At 55.4% G+C, this 15,759-nt stretch overlaps 3 non-coding genes across 3 annotated transcripts; 1 reads left to right on the top strand and 2 right to left on the bottom strand.

The window, feature by feature from the left end:
- Positions 1 to 5,202: 5,202 nt before the first annotated feature.
- Positions 5,203 to 5,274, bottom strand: TRNAC-GCA. The gene has a single exon. It is a non-coding gene; the product is annotated as a tRNA-Cys (tRNA).
- A 3,917-nt stretch (positions 5,275 to 9,191) lies between these two features.
- On the bottom strand, positions 9,192 to 9,285 carry TRNAV-UAC. The gene is made up of 2 exons: positions 9,248 to 9,285; positions 9,192 to 9,227 (listed from the first exon to the last, which is right to left on the bottom strand). It is a non-coding gene; the product is annotated as a tRNA-Val (tRNA).
- A 990-nt stretch (positions 9,286 to 10,275) lies between these two features.
- On the top strand, positions 10,276 to 10,369 carry TRNAI-UAU. Its single transcript has 2 exons — positions 10,276 to 10,313; positions 10,334 to 10,369. It is a non-coding gene; the product is annotated as a tRNA-Ile (tRNA).
- Positions 10,370 to 15,759: the final 5,390 nt, after the last annotated feature.

The raw sequence follows: 15,759 nt of genomic DNA, 5'->3' as shown, positions 1-15,759 counted from the left end.
TGGATGTGGGTGTTCTCCACGCTACTGGGGGTGTCTGGTGCCCCTGACCCTCCTGGTTAACACTGGAGTGTGTGGGTGCCCCCCCCGCCCTTTAACGATCCGTATTGTGCGGATGCCCCCGTTCTTCTCATTAAGAATGGTGCAACGGAGCATATGGGGGTGTCCCCCACCCCATGAACTAGCTCCCGTGTGTGGTTTCCCCTGCCTGCCCCCATCCGGAAGCTGTGGGTGTCTCTGTTCCCCTTTTCAAGATCCGTGTTGCTTGGGTGCGTCCCTCCCCCCAAGTCAGAATCCCCAGCGTGTGGGTGCTCCCATCCCCCCCTCCAGGCTCTGCGTGGGGGGGTGTGTCTAAAAAGAGACCATGTCTCGCCCAGGCTATGCTGCAGGGGCTACTCACAGGCACAATCAGCACAGGAGATTTGATCTGCTCTGTTTCTGACCTGGGCCGGTTCACCCCTCCTTAGGCAACCTGGGGACCCCAAGCTTCCCCGGGATCACCATATTGATGCTGAACTTAGTGTTGACACCTGCTTGGCACAGCCCCCTGCAGTCCAGAACTCCTGAGCTCAAGTGATCCGTTGGCCTCAGCCTCCCCAGGTGCTGGGATCACAGGCACCAGCCACAGAGCCCAGCTTGTTTTGTGGCCTGGCAGCTGGAGCTTTAAACTCTGCTTGTGAGCTCTGTGCCTTGGCCAGACAGGGACAGCCTGGAACTGGGAAATGCTCCTTCTCCCCCCGCCCCCGTCTCATGTCGAGCTGCAAGCGGCTCTGTCCTCCCAGGTAAGATCCCGGATGTTTCGGTGCCCCCCTTCCCCCGCCCAGGTGTCCGGGTACCTCTGCCCCCCATACAGAATCCTGATGTGTGGGTGTCCGTCCCTCTGCAGAGCATCCCAGAGTGTGGATGCCCTTGTCCCCCCCTACAAGATCCTGGGTGTGTGGGTGCCACTCTCCCCCCCAGTAGATCTCTGGTGGGTGGGTCCCCAGGGTGTGAGTGCTCCCATCCCCCGATACAGGCTGGGCGGGGGGTATAACTGGCTCTCCCTGTCCTGCCCAGGCGGTGCTACAGCAGCTGTTCACAGGGGAGCAACCCCACTGTCACCCTGCAGCTTTAACCTGCTCCAGGGGTGACCTGCTTCACCCTCCTGTGTGAGCCTGGGGACCCCAAACTGCCTAGAATCACCTGATTGATGCCGAGCTTAGCACAGACACCGGCTCAGCCTGGCAGGGTGCAGCCCTGAGCCCTGACAATCAGCTTCCCTCCGCCTCCTGCTGCACAGCGAGGGTCCCACGCGAGAGGCTTCCTGCCCAGTTTGTTCAGGAGTGTCCCAGGCTCCAGCTGTAAACTCTGCTGGTCAGTTCTAATCTTTGGCCACACGGGGGCGGCACTAACGGTCCCATCTAAACGCTGTTTGCATTCGACCCTTCGGATCGCAGATTGTAACCCACGGGCAGATCTCTGAGTGCAGCCAGATCCCTCCCCAAACTGAACATTGAAGCAGCAGCGCCCATTGGAAAGATCAGGATTTTTGCCTTTAAAAACAAGGGAAATGTCTACAGTGAGAGACTGAAGAAGCTCAATTGATTTCATTGACTCCATGAATGTTCCTCTGTGTCCCCCTAGGAGTCATGCCCCACATTTTGGGAACCACTGAACCCTACTCGCTAAGCAGGGGCTAGTGATGCCAAAACCCAGGGAAAGGGAGAACAAGTGTGGGGCCCCCAGCACTGGAGCCATGTGAAGGGGCTGCAGGAGAGGAGCAATGGCTGGTGGCCCAGGGAGTTAAGGGCAAAGGGGGCACAGGAGGGGGCAGGAGTTAGGGGTGAAGGAGGTGCAAGGGCTGGGAGTGCTGGAGCTAGCGGTAAAGGGGGAGTGGGGATCGTCCAGGGGCAATGGGGAAGTGCCAAAGTACAAGCTTTGCCCAGGGCACCATTTCCCCTAATGCTGGTCTGAGCAAACAATTGGAAATGACCCTTCAGTGAGGCCAGAACCATAGTGTAGAAAAGCCCCTTTGTTAAGTGGTGGTGGCTGAGGGCTTAGGGAGATGGGTTAGAAAGCAACAGGCATTTGTCTGTGGAGGTTTGATTCTTGCCTGTTAGGCAAGGCTGGTGTGTGGTGTCTCCATGGCTGCACTTTCAGTGTCTGATCTGCCACAGGGAGCCAAGTCTAGACATACTCAGAGGCTCTATGCCAGGGTTTCTCAAACTTCCTTTCACTGTAATCCCCTTCTGCCAAAAAAAACCCCCAAAAACCTTACTACATGGCCCTGGAAAGACGCACCAAGCCCCTCCACACGGAGCAGAGGGAGGGGAGACAAAGCCTGAGCCCTGCCCCAGTTGGGGGAGGGCAAAACCAGAGCTTGAGGGATTCAGCCCTGGGTAGTGGGGCTCAGACTTTTGGCTTCAGCCCCAGGCCCCAACAAGTCTAATGCCAGCCCTGGCAACCCCATTAAAACAGGGTTATGACCCACTTTGGGGTCCTGACTCACACTTTGAGAACCACTGCTCTGTGCTGATGGGAGAGAGTTTTCCTGTGGGTGCAGTTAATCCACTTCCCCAAGAGGTGGCAGCTATGTCAGTGGGAGAAGCTATATCGGTGGGTGTGCAAGCTTGTGTACCACATTTAAGAAGTTTAATCAAACCCCATTTTTAAAACCACCTGTGGTCTGGGAATGGCAAAGGACCTCGATGAAGCAGGGTTTGTCCTTCAAAGTCCTGGAGATCATGAGTCCATACTGTGGTCATGGAGGCATAGCTTATCAAAAGAAGATTGAAAGGTGACTTCATTGAAGGGTTGAAGGGCCTTAATGGAGAGAAAAGATTGGGTATGAAAGGGCTCTTTAATCTAGCAGAGAAAGGCATAACAAGACCCAGTGGCTGGAAGGTGAAAAGAGACAAATTCATATTAGAAATAAGACACAAATATTCAACAGCGAGGATGATTCACCACAGGAACAAGCTACCAAGGAAAGTGGATTCTCCATCTCCTGATGTCATTTAATGAAGACTAGATGCCTTTCTGGAATGCGTTTGCCCCAAAAGTAGCTCTTGTGTCATACAGGAGGCGTGTGATATACAGGGGGTCAGATTAGACGCTCTAATGGTCTCTTCTGGCCATAAAGTCGACTAATTTCTGAAAAACTGAGTGTAGCATTGGGAGCAGCGTCTGATGTTTTCCTGTCTAGCCGGCTTGCTGCCTAGAACGAACGCTCCTTGAGTGGGGTGATCCACAGGGAGTAGCTCAAACCTCCAAAGTGCCTGGGCAGGGGCAGGACATTAGCACAGCAAGGGAGGGGTGTGGCAGTGACATCACAAAGGCTTTTTGCAGGACCTCAGACTATTGGTCAAAGGTGGTGGGAAGGTGGTGACCTCACAGAGAGATGCTGACATCAGCCAGGCAGGACAGGGGCGAGGGGCCAGGGAAACCTCAGAGACCCCTGTGGCTTTGCTTCAGCTAGTCTCCTTCTCCAGGTCTCTCTTTGAGGACTGAGGGAGTATTTGGGTTCACGTACGTGAGCGCCAGGAGGAACCTCTTTCGAGTTTTCTCCTTCCCTTTTAGGGAGTTTACTAGAGACCAGCCGTCCCTGTTTAGAAGGTAAGAGCCTCCTTGAGGTTTGAAACCTGTTCAGTCTGATCCATCTGGTGATGAAATCTAAGCATGGAAAACACGAGCTTAAGGAGGCAGAATTTTATTCCGCACCAGGGATTTTGTCCCCTAGAATTACTGGAGACATTAGGGTTTGTCCTTTGTGTTTCACCTTTTCCTCCATCCCTTCCTCCTTTCTCTTCTCTTGCTTCTTTTGTCCTTTCACCTGTTTCCCTCCCAACACCAAGAGCGGGGTGTGTGTATGTGTTGCAGGGGAGTGTTTGGCAGCTCCCACTGTGGGAGGTCCACCAAAAATGTGGGGCTGAAATAGTGCTCGGGCAGTGATCCCCACCAGTGACCTGAACCATCCTTTGGGCTCCCTGCTGAGAACCCTCAGCTTCCCATCCTCAGTCTCTACCCTGATTGGCTGAGCAGGGGGTTATTGACAGGGAGGAGACTCAGGTCCTTGTTGTTCTCTTTTAAGACCAAGGAAATAAGTCATAACCAGTCATATGTTTGATGAATTTTGCTGCTTCTCTGCATTAATGGTCTCTGAGCAGGTCATGATTCTCTCTAACATTGCAGTTCTCCTCAAATACTTGCTGAATAATTACTGTGCACTGTTGGTCTGGATCTCATCTGAGAGCACTTTATTCAGGTCATTTAATGGATGAAATTCAAGATCCGATGGTTAGTTTGAAAATCAGGGGTCTTGGGTCCTATTCCCAGCTCTGCCACTGACTGGCTGTGTGACCTAAGACAAGTCAATTCTCCTGTCTCAGCCTGAGCTTCTCCCTCTTTCAAGTAGGGATAATAATGATCCGCTCCTACCTACCTTACGGTATGTGGAGGCAGGGCTGGCTCTAGGTTTTTTGCCTCCCCAAGCAAAAAAAAAATTTGTCTGCCCTCCCATCCCCCTGCTGCCCGAGCCCTGGGTTCTCCCCTCCCTACACCTGCACCCCTTGCCTCCCCAGCTCTGGGCCTCCCACCACTTTCACTCCCCTGCCAACCCAGCCCTGGGCTCTCCCCCACACACACCCTGTGCTGCCCCAGCTCTCGACTCTCCCCATCCCCCCTACCAGTGCTCCCCCATCCACACACCCCCTGCTGCCCCAGCCCTGGGCTCCTCCCCGCACTTGCACCTTCTTCCACCCCAGCCCTGGGTCACTGGTAACTTGCTCCCAGGTTAATAAAATAGAAAAAAGAGAGGATTGAATGTGTAACAGGGAGTTTGGTAAATCTTGGTTATTTTATTTTTTCAACAGGCTCCTGTCCACCTCCAGTAGAATTTTCAGTCCCAATGGCAACTTACTTACCAAATGTAATACAGACTAGTCCATGCCTCCCAAGTGGATGTGGTTCTTGTTCTTCTGCACATTGTAGCCCGTGGAGGCCAAGGACCTGCAAATGTGTCTTCATGTGCCTTTGTTTCATTGATGAAAACATAAACTAGATTCTTAGAGGATTGGAACTGATTTCAGCTGGGGGACATATTTGCTAGATTTTTATGCATTTGCACAGGAAAATGTTGAGTGTTTCCATTCATCCCTAGTCAGTGGAGCTCCTGAACATAATGGAAATGGATATGCAATTACTTTTTGTTGAAAGACCAGGCTTTTAAGAGGGCACTTGGATTTGAACCAAGGCCTATTTAATCTGCAGTCAAACACTCTACCACTGAGCTATACCCCCTGACAATTACATTGGCAAGTCAGTGATCACAAGGATCTTGAAACCTGAGAGTGGAGTTCGTTTCTTCCACACCAGTGTTGCTGTCTGTGCATTCCGGAGCTATGGGGTGAGTGGGAAACGCCCACAACTAGCTTGTCAGTATCAACAAAGGAGCAGCCGACATCAGGACCAACGAGACGTGTTGGTGGCCCATCAGGAAGAACCCACACTCCCAGAGACTTCTCGGCGAGGGCACGGTACACAATGGGGGCTACCTACCCGCCACATCCCATCAAGGGTCTTTCTAGTCCCACTTCAGTGTTACCCAATTTCTAACCAGTCTTTGGCCCAGATTCCCTCCCTGAGCGGCACCAGCACATGCCTGGGCCCCCTGCTAGTGTTAAATCTGCCTTGAGCTGGGACCCAGCTTGGCAAAGAGCCTGCAGCCCCCTCTGTGCTGGGGAGTGAGAGCAGCCCTGGCACTGGGCAGGGCAGCCCTGAGGGAATGAACCCAATGTGCCCGTGAGACCCTGATCCAGAACCTCTGCCAGGCAGCTTGTGCTGCTCGGGCTTCTCTAGTCTCCAGCGAGGATTCAAAGCTTCTCTGCTCCAGGGGAACCCCTGGGGGAGGGAGGCAGGGCTCCTGCAGGATAAATCTTCCTGCCGGCAGAGCCCCGGTCCCCTCCTCATGGGCACAGGGCGTTGCACACGGCACCCACCACATGCACACACCCCTTTGTGAGGAGAATCAGCTCTGGGATATTGGGGTCAACCCCCCCCCCTTCTCCCTGCAAACCTTCTCCTGGCTTCAGTGAGGGAATGGGGGCGTGAGGGGCTAGTGCGGTAACAGCAGCAGCGTGGCCGTGGGGCTCGGCCGGTGGCTGGGGCCAGTCGCCTGTGCATGAACCCAGCCGACCCCAGGAGATGGACCCGGGTCACCAGCCCAACCCACCACGCGGCTGCTGCCGCTGCCCTGTTAGTGCGCGAGCTCCCACAGACCACGCTGGGGAGAGCCCCCAGCTGCAGGGGAGACGCCCCTGAGTGCCTGGCAGGGCCCAGCTCCTGGCTGACCTGCACTGCTGGGGGTCAGGGGGCTGGGTGACAGGGGGGCGTTGGCTCTGGGGTGGGACTGTCACTTCCCCCCCTGCCAAGCCAACAGGATCACAGCAAACGAAACCAGCTCGGCCGGCAGGGGAAGAGTTCAGTCCAGGGCCTGGTGCATTCTGGGAGCAGGGGCGGTGCAGAGAAAGGGCAGATACGGGGCAGCTCTGAACACTCCGCGCAGAACTGCCTGTCCTGTCCCGCAGCCCCTGGTACAGGGGGCTTTTCGCCATAGTTTTAATCAGGCCAATAAATTGAAACAAACCCCTGTTAAATCATTGCTCAGCCCGAGTCCTTCACCCACATTCCTTAGGGCATTGGGTGTTTCATTTCCTGCCTCCATTTCACACAGAGACACAATTTCCTTTGCACAGATCCATGAACAGCAAAACCTTCCTGTGTCTCTGGTCTGAGCCAGGGCATTCGATTCCAGTGAACCCTTCTCTCCTGCAATGGCGATGGTCAGACAGAGGGGACATGGCACCTGCATCCCTGCCAGGGAGATATTGGCTCGGCTCTTTCTTTCTGCTGCTGTTGTTAGTCCATGAAAACATCAAGGGTGGAATGCAATGCTGAGTTCATCCACCAGCCCCCTGAAAAAATTTCAGTGCCCCAGAGAAATCCTGCCGCCTGCTATTGGAACGATGTGCTGGAGATTTGAATGGGAAAGGGAATGTCTGAATTGACAGAGTGGGGAATGAACAACAATCTACAGCAATGTCATTAACACAAACACACTCTCATCCTGCTCCAGCCGGAAGGGAAATGGGCAGGAATTCTCGCTGTTCACCTAAGGACACACTTACACTCATGCGCAGCCATGAGTGTGCTGGGGAAGCTGGTCTGAGCAAACAATTTGAAGTGACAATTCAGTGAGAACTGAATTATCGTGTAGTGAAACAATTGTATGTCAAGTAGTTGTGGCTGAAAGGTTAAGACGATGGACTAGAAATCCTTTGGGGTTGCCCCGTGTAGGTTCAAATCCTGTCAACTATGCAAGCACTGCACTGTTGTTATGATTACTCTAGTTTTAGTGCCTGAGCATCCACAGTGCAAACTGGAGCTAAATCTAGTTTCACTCTGTCTACACTTAAAATGCTGCTGTGGCACCTGCTATAGCACTCTGGAGTAGACAGTCAGTGGAGAGGTTTTCCCATCCCTGTAAGAGCTGCATTGACAGAACAATTCTTCCTTTTCTTTAGCACTATCTAACCAGGGCTTAGGTCACTGTAACTATATGGGTGGAGGGGGGGGTTTCACACCCTGAGAGACGTCGCTCTGCCAGTGAAGTGCCCAGCGTTACACCAGCCCTTAGATCCCTCTTGGTATTTCAATGCAGGCACTGACCTGTGAGAGGAAAACATCAGCTCACAAACACAGAGACTGAATTCCCCACATTTAATCTCGCTGCACTTTCCAGAAAGTCACAAAATTGAATTCTTTCTTGCTAGGACAGAGAAAAAATAAGTGACACTAAGTTTTTGTCTTGGTTAAATAAAATTAAGTGTTTAATTAATATAGTAAAAAATCTGTCCTGATTCCTCTAACTAACACCATAGCGTGAAATAGGAACAGAGACAAAGCTTGTCAGTGATGACTAATTTCGCAAATGATCTTCCCATTATTAATTTCCACGCTGCCCCCACTGGAGGTCTGGGCATCTCCAATGTCATTGCTCTGCATTCACCTTCCCCTTAGAATTGTTATCAGACATTCGCTTTCCTCTGCAGCGTGGGGCACGGGGTCACTTGCTGGAGGATTCCCTGCACCTTGAGGTCTTTAAGCCACGATTTGAGGACTTCAGTAACTCAGACATAGGTTAGGGGTTTGTTACAGGAGTGGGTGGGTGAGATTCTGTGGCCTGTGTTGTGCAGGAGGTCAGACTAGATGATCATAATGGTCCCTTCTGACCTTAAGTCTATGAATCTATGAATCTATTCCCAAATTTGGAAAATTGTGCAGTTCACAATGTGAATAGTGACCCCGGCTCCTTCCTGCACCTGCTCTACATTGCTCCACAGCAGCTTCTCCACCTGCACAGTCACTCCAGCAGGGCAGTGCAGCCGCCCAGGGTTCAGCAGGGGCCCCTGGCAAGGACAGTGGGTGCAGCTAACAGCCCGGTGTGCCTGGCCCTGAGGCAGCTATAAAAAAGCAACACCCCCTCCCAGAAGTACAGAGACTGAATTCCCCAACTTTAACATCATGACCCCCAGTAGAAAGCCACACGTGTCAGTTGTATTGTCACAGGGAGATGCAAAAATCAAGTGACACCAATTTTTAAGTTGAGTAAATAAAGTTGAGGAGATAGTTATTAACCTCCCAAAAATATACTAAAGATCCCTCAACATAACACCTGAAGGTGAAATATGGACAGAGACAAACCTTGTCAGCAAAGGCTCATTTCCCAAACGATCCTCAAAATGTTACTAATTCCCACCCCTCCTCCACAGGAGCTCTGTGCAGTGTAACTGTTCTGCAGGCAGCTTCCCATTCAATGCTGTTGTGGGACATTCCCAGGCCTGGAAATGTACCAACGACAGAATTTCAAGAGCAAACCTGGCTCCCCGCACCAGGCGGGATTTGAGTGTTTTGTCCCTGTCACTTAGTCTTTGTCAATAGTACAGACGCCAGGGGCAGGACTCCAGGCTCTGCTTGAGGGATCCTGGCACAGGGGTTGGGGGAGAGAAAGGATTGTAGATTCTCACCTGTGCTCTGGAGAGGAGGTAATAAGTGAAGGGTCATTATTAACTCTTCCCCTTCTCAGTGTCCCAGGGCTGGAATTCTACATTCCACAGGGGCAAATGAGGGGGTGATGCCATGTGGTTAATGAAAACCAGGGCTCCAGGTGAGGTTTGAACTCACAACCTCAGCATAGCTCCTCTCAGCCCTGCCCTGTAAGTACTGTGCCCTAACCAATTGCGCCACTGGAGCACCTTTTAATTAGCATTTTCTGAGACTCCCTAGTTTGTACTCGATGGGGTGGATCCTTCTTAAGGGTTCCAGGCCCCATTTGACACCTTCACTGCACCTCACTCACAGCTGCTGCCCTGGGTCAATGAAAACCCAGAGTTCACCTCTCACCTCCCGGGGGGAAAGCCCCTTTCTCCCTCCGCTGGCTGGCCACATTGCTGGCCACTTGCCGTTCCACCCTGTCACCGCTCTGCTGGCCACCCTCTCTCCTCTGGGACATCTTGTGGTCCCATCAGGAGCGGAACAGGCTCCCTAAAAGCAGGGCCGCCCAGAGAATTCGGGGGCCGGGGGCAAAGCGGGGGAGCGGACATAAAAAAGGCGCCACCTGCTGCGGCGCTTGTACTCACTGGGCGGCGTCCGAGTCTTCAGTGGCGGCGGGTCCTTAACTCGCTCCGCATCTTCGGCAGCACTGAAGGACCCGCTGCGGAAGTGCATCCGAAGACCCGGACCGCTGCCGGGTGAGTAAAAATTAAAAAGGCGCCTCTAGCCAGGGAAGGGATTCTCGGCCAGGGCTTGCGGGGCCCCTGCGGGGTTGGGGCCTCGGACAAATTGCCCCACTTGTTCCCCCCTGTTCAGGCACCCCTGGGGCCCTGCACGTCACACAGCTCTCCCTGATTTCAGCTGTTAGTGAGGGAGCCTCACTGCTAGCGCAGACTGGGCAGTTCGTTGCATGAGAGACTCTGTCCCAAAGCAGGACTAATGCTTAGAGCTGGTTCTCAGTGATTTCAGCTCTGTTGGTCTGCAGCAAGACTCTCCATTGAGTCTTAACCAGCTCTGTTATTACACAGGGAAGAACAAAAGGGTGAAATGGGGCCTGGAACCCTTAAGAAGGATCCACCCCACTGAGTACAACACTTGTCGCTACCTGCTCCCAGCCCCACTGAGAATGTTTTGGGGTCACTACTTCCCTGTATCAACCTAAGGGGTCTTAAAGAATACTAGCTAACAAGTGCTCCAGTGGCATAATTGGTTAGCGCACAGTACTTATAGAGCAGTGCTTAGAGGAGCTATGCTGAGGTTGTGAGTTCGAGCCTCACCTGGAGCACTGGTTTTCTTTGACCACATGGTGTCACCCCCTCATTTGCCCCTGTGGAATGTAGAATTCCAGCTCTCCAGAGCACAGGTCAGAATCTACAATCCTTTCTCCCCCACCAACCCCTGTGCCAGGATCCCTCAAGCAGAGCCTGGAGTCCTGCCCCTCCTTGACCCCTGAGCCTGGAGGGAGAGGAGCAAGGAGCCATTGTTAGAGGGCTTTCCCTTCCCCTGCCCACTTCCCTGGCTCTTGTCACACAATCGATAAACAGCAAAAGACCAGAAGTCGGAAGCGCAGACAACGGGATGTTTACTGGGGTTAGTTTCCAAGCAAGCAGATTCCGAAGCCCTTCACACCAGTCGGGCTTATCTCTATACACCGACAGAGTCTGTTCCCCAGTGTCCCCCTTCCCAGCTCTGACACCGCAGTTCTTAAAGTTTAGGCCTGTGCAGGCAGCCTGAATATCTCTATTCTAACAGCCATCGGTCCCTGTGGGAAAATGATCTATTCAGGGTTGTCCCTAGACATTTTGGTGCCCTACACGGCACCCCCGTCCCCCAGTCCGAGCTGGCAGAGCGGAGCAGGCTGGGGCCAGGTCACTCCACTTCCCGCCGCCGAGTAATTGCAGGGCAGGCCCGACCCCACACTCACGGGGCGGCGGGAAGTGGAGTGATCCGGCCCCAGCCTGCTGCACTCTGCTCCCAGCCTTGGAACTTGGGGGTTGGGGGGAAACGCCCCCCAGCACTCACCAGTGGCGCGGCTGGGAGCTGGTGGAGCAGAGCAGGCTGGGGCCAGGTTGTTCCACTTCCCACCGCCCGGTGAGTGCAGGGTGCGCCTGATCCCTCCTGGCGCCCACCGGGATGTAGCTCAGGGGAAGGGGCGGAGTGGGGGGGGATGGGGTGGAGCAGGGATGGGACGACGGGGGTGGGGGCAGACCAGGGGTGGGGGCTGTGGGGAAGAGGCGGAGCAGGGGCAGGGGCAGCTTTCCTGGCCGACTCAGCCAGCGGGGGGATGGAGTTCGCCGCTGGAGCAGTACACAGCTGCGTAGGGCACCAGGAAATTTGGGGCAATTTGGTGCCTCCACATCCCTTAACCAGGCAGTGTCCCTGTGATGTGGGCTGTCTGCATAGGTCCTTTCTCAATCTTTCTCACCCTCTTGCCTTGAGTCTCCTGTGTCTCTGCTTTCTAAGCACAGACTAACTCTGGCTGTTCAGAGGAGGGGAGAACCATGCCTATGTGTGGCCAGCAGACAGCGACAAAGACCCCTAGCCAGCCTGCTCCCTGCCATGCCAAACCCCACTGAAGCCCACCCACAGACCAGCATGTGGGGCGGCTGCTGATGCTCTGTGGCCAACATCAGAAGACGGTAGGAAAGCAGGGCCAGCCCCCCTGGTGGGGCCTCTTACTGTTCCCACTCAAGGTGCTCAATTTGGCAGTGGGGCAGGAGATTTTACCCCAAGAGGCTTTTCCCCAGCTGGCGAGAAGCAGAGAAACACCCAGGATCCCAAGGCGCTAAGTAGCAAACCCCCCTCCAGCACAGGGACAGACGCACACTTGGAAGAGGGAAACTGCTCCACACTCTAGCCCACGCAGCTGCCCATTTTCTTTGGCAAGTCAGGAATGGCAAAGGCGGGACTGGAAGCACCTGGGGCTCATGCCCCAGCCTTTGTGATGCCCAACCCCCAACTCCTTCCTGGGGCTCTAGCTGAAGCCAGAGCACTGGCCTGAGCGGCCAAGAAGAGGTTCCAGCCCTGAAGGGAGCAGGACTTTCAGCACAAAGGTAAATGTGAACAAACACAACCACAACGGGATTTGAACACTCAATTGCCTGATCCAAATGCAGATGCTTTATCCATTAGGCCACATATAATTTCTCCAAGTACTTCTTTAGAGAAGACGGACACTGTGTTTCTCAGACTCAGGTCATCTACTGACAGGGGTTGAGACTCTCTGGGCACAGAAGTTGAGTTCCCAGCAACACGTGAGACTTAATTCTATGGAGCCAGGTGCAGGGCTTTGGCAGGGAGGCTCAGGCATGGGGGACTGGGGTGCAGCGGATGGACCGGCTGTCTAGGTACAGAGATTTAGTTGCACTGAGGCACAGGAGGGAAGAGGAATCCTGCTGATGGTCAGTGGCTATGCAGAAAAAAGGGTGTTGATTCCCCCATCCTAAATGGGCTGGTTGGCTTGACCCTTCTCCCCTCTGCAGAGCATGGTGGGGCTGCAGCTCACCCCTTGTGGGGCAGGAGGGAACAGGTGCAGGGCGCTGGGCTCCAATGTACTTGGAAGGCAGCTCCAGTGCGGTGGGGCAGGGCAGGGCCTGTGGTTTACATTCTGCGTTGCCTGGTGCTGGGCCACTGCACAATCCCCGAGAGGGGACAGGGGGCCAAGCAGACGATCCAGCACGAGGGGAGAGGATGTGTGGTTGGGGGGAGGAAAGGCCTTGGGCTGCACTGGGGGAGCGCAGAGCAGGGGTGACACCCCAGAAGTCTGCAGCAAAGGGATGGACAGGTGGGCTGGGTGGATAGAAGAGGCAGCGAGCCTAAAAGAGGAGTGGGGTCTAGTGGTCAGAGCAGAGAGGGGGGAGGGGGCTGGGCGCCAGGGACCTCTGGGTTCTATCCCTGGCTCTGGGAGCAGAGGTGGGTCTAGAGGTCATAGCAGGGGGACCGGGAGCCAGGACTCCTGGGTTCCATTGTGGCGGCTGCTTTTTCCTGTGTCTTCCTCCCTACAGATCCCAGCCCAGCCCCCTAGCAGAATCTGACTGGGGGAGGGGGTTGCCCTGCCACTCCAGACTCGTGATTCGAACCCCTCTCACCATAGGCTCTGACATCACGGAATCTCCCCCGCCCCCAAGACAGAAAGTAGGAGCCCCTCCCCGCATGCGGAGGAAGCTAGTGAGTTTCTTGGGGGGGTCTCTGGCGGAGGTGACAGCACCCACCAGACACCCACTCATGGTTGCAAGGAGACCCCCCTGCACAGCCCCCTGCTACGAGGGGCCAGGGGCGCCCAGCCAGGGTCAGGAGGTGAGATGGGGTTGCAGTGGCAGGAAGGGGGCAGAGCTGGGGGTGGTGCCAGGTCTGGTGCTGGCTTCACGGGGAAAAACCACACTGCTCCCCCATCACACACACACACACACACAACTCCTGGTCTTGGGAGGGGAACAGGAGAAAGGACAAAAGAAGCAAGAGACAAAGAGAAAGGAGGGATGGAGGAAAAGGTGAAACCAAAAGGACAAACCCTAATGTCCCCAGTGATTCTAAGGGACAAAATCCCAGGTGCAGAATAAAATTCTGCCTCCTTAAGCTCGTGTTTTCCATGCCTAGAATTCAACTGTCATCTGATGGATCACACTGAACAGGTTTCAAACCTCAAGGAGGCTCTTACCTTCTAAACAGGGACGGCTGGTCTCTAGTAAAATCAGGAAAACGGAAGGAGAAAAGTCGAAAGAGGTTCCTCCTGGTGCTCACATCCGTGAACCCGAATAATCTCTCAGTCCTCAAAGAGAGACCTGGAGAAGGAGACTTGCTGAAGCAAAGCCACAGGGGTCTCTGAGGTTCCCCTGGCCCCTCGCCCCTGTCCTGCCTGGCTGATGTCAGCATCTCTCTGTGAGGTCACCACCTCCCCACCACCTTTGACCAATAGTCTGAGGTCCTGCAAAAAGCCTTTGTGATGTCACAGCCACACCCCTCCCTTGCTGTGCTAATGTCCTGCCGCTGCCCAGGCACTTTGGAGGTTTGAGCTACTCCCTGTGGATCACCCCACTCAAGGAGCGTTCATTCTAGAAAGCAAGTCGGCTAGACAGTAAAACATCAGATGCTGCTCCCAATACTACACTCAGTTTTTCAGAAATTAGTCGAACTTTATGGCCAGAAGGGACCATTAGAGCATCTAATCTGACCCCCTGCATATCACAGGCCTCCTGTATGACACAAGAGCTACTTTTGGGGCAAACACATTCCAGAAAGGCATCTAGTCTTCATTAAATGACATCAGGAGATGGAGAATCCACCACTTTCCTTGGTAGCTTGTTCCTGTGGTGAATCATCTTCGCTGTTGAATATTTGTGTCTTAGTTGTAATATGAATTTGTCTCTTTTCACCGTCCAGCCATTGGGGCTTGTTATGCCTTTCTCTGCTTTAATACCCAATCTTTTCTCTCCATTAAGGCCCTTCAACACCCCCCAGAGCCCAGAGCCCACAGCCGGGGCCCCAGACACCCCCACAGCCCCAGCCAGGGTCCTGCCAGATCTTCCCTGGCCCCCAGTCCCCAGAGTCCCTGGCCAGGGGCCCAGACACCCCCAGAGCCCCACCAGCCGCAGGGAGAGCTGGACACTGGCGAAGGGGAGAGAAAATGGGGCACAATCGGGGGGGGGACAGGGAACTTCTCAGGGGTGGGGGGAGGGGGGGTCACCCTGGGGGCTGCTCGTGGCTCTCTAGGGAGGGGGGGGCGGGGGGTCCCCACGGGGGGGGCAGCGGTAAATCCGAGGGGGTCTCAGCCCCCCCCTTTCTCCCCCGCTCCTCGGGGGTCACCGGCTCCCCCCCCCCCGGCCATGTCAGGGCTGCACCGACACTTCCCCCCCCGCCCCTTTCCCAGCCCCCCCGGGCCCCCCCCCCCCCGCATCCCACGGGGGGGCCCGCCAACGGGGGGGGTTAATGAAGGTCTCTCCCGCCGCGATCTTGCGCATGCCCAGAGCCCCAGCGCCACAAACCCTTCTCCGGCCCGGGAGAGGCTTCCAACGGCCCCGCGCGAGCCAGGCAGAACCGCAGCGCCTCGCTGACGTCACTTCCGCTCCAGGGAGAGTCCGGAACTACATCTCCCAGCCTGCCCCGGGGGCGCGTCCGCCCTCCCCAGCCCGGGTGAGGGAGGGGTCAGCAGCTGAAACTGCGCATGCTCCGTGCGAGCCCCGCTGGGGGCGGGAGAACAAAGCTGCTGCTGCCGCCTCCGTGTGAGCCGGTGAGTGAGAGACCCCGGGGGGGCGGGCACGTGACTCTGCCCCGGGAACCTGGGAGAAGCCTCGGAGCCGCCCCGGCCCCGGGAGCTGCAGCAGGATCCGCTGGGATGGGGGGGGGTCGCTGTGGGGGGTGTCGGGCGGGGGGAGAAGGTCGGTGGGACGCGGGGGGGGAGGGGGTTGAACTCTCTCTGGGCAGCCCGGAAATCCCCGGGGGGGGCGGGGTGTGAATTGGCTCCTGTCCCTGTTGGCGCCTCTCGCCCCCGGTACAGAGTCTCTCCGGTTCTGCCCCGTTTCTCTCTCGGGGTCTCGCTCGGGCTGTAACATCCGGGGAGATTCGCGCCCCCCCCAAGATCCGCTCTCTCGCTCCCCTGTCCCCCCCCCCCCCCCCGGTCTCCTCCATGAGTCTCCAATGTCCATTTAAAATCTCTCCCTATGGGGGGGTTCCCCCCCC

This window comes from Mauremys mutica, unplaced genomic scaffold (assembly GCF_020497125.1).
Source record: "Mauremys mutica isolate MM-2020 ecotype Southern unplaced genomic scaffold, ASM2049712v1 Super-Scaffold_100331, whole genome shotgun sequence".
Classification (NCBI taxonomy): Eukaryota; Metazoa; Chordata; order Testudines; family Geoemydidae; genus Mauremys; species Mauremys mutica.
This window is presented reverse-complemented; position numbering and strand designations above follow the sequence as displayed.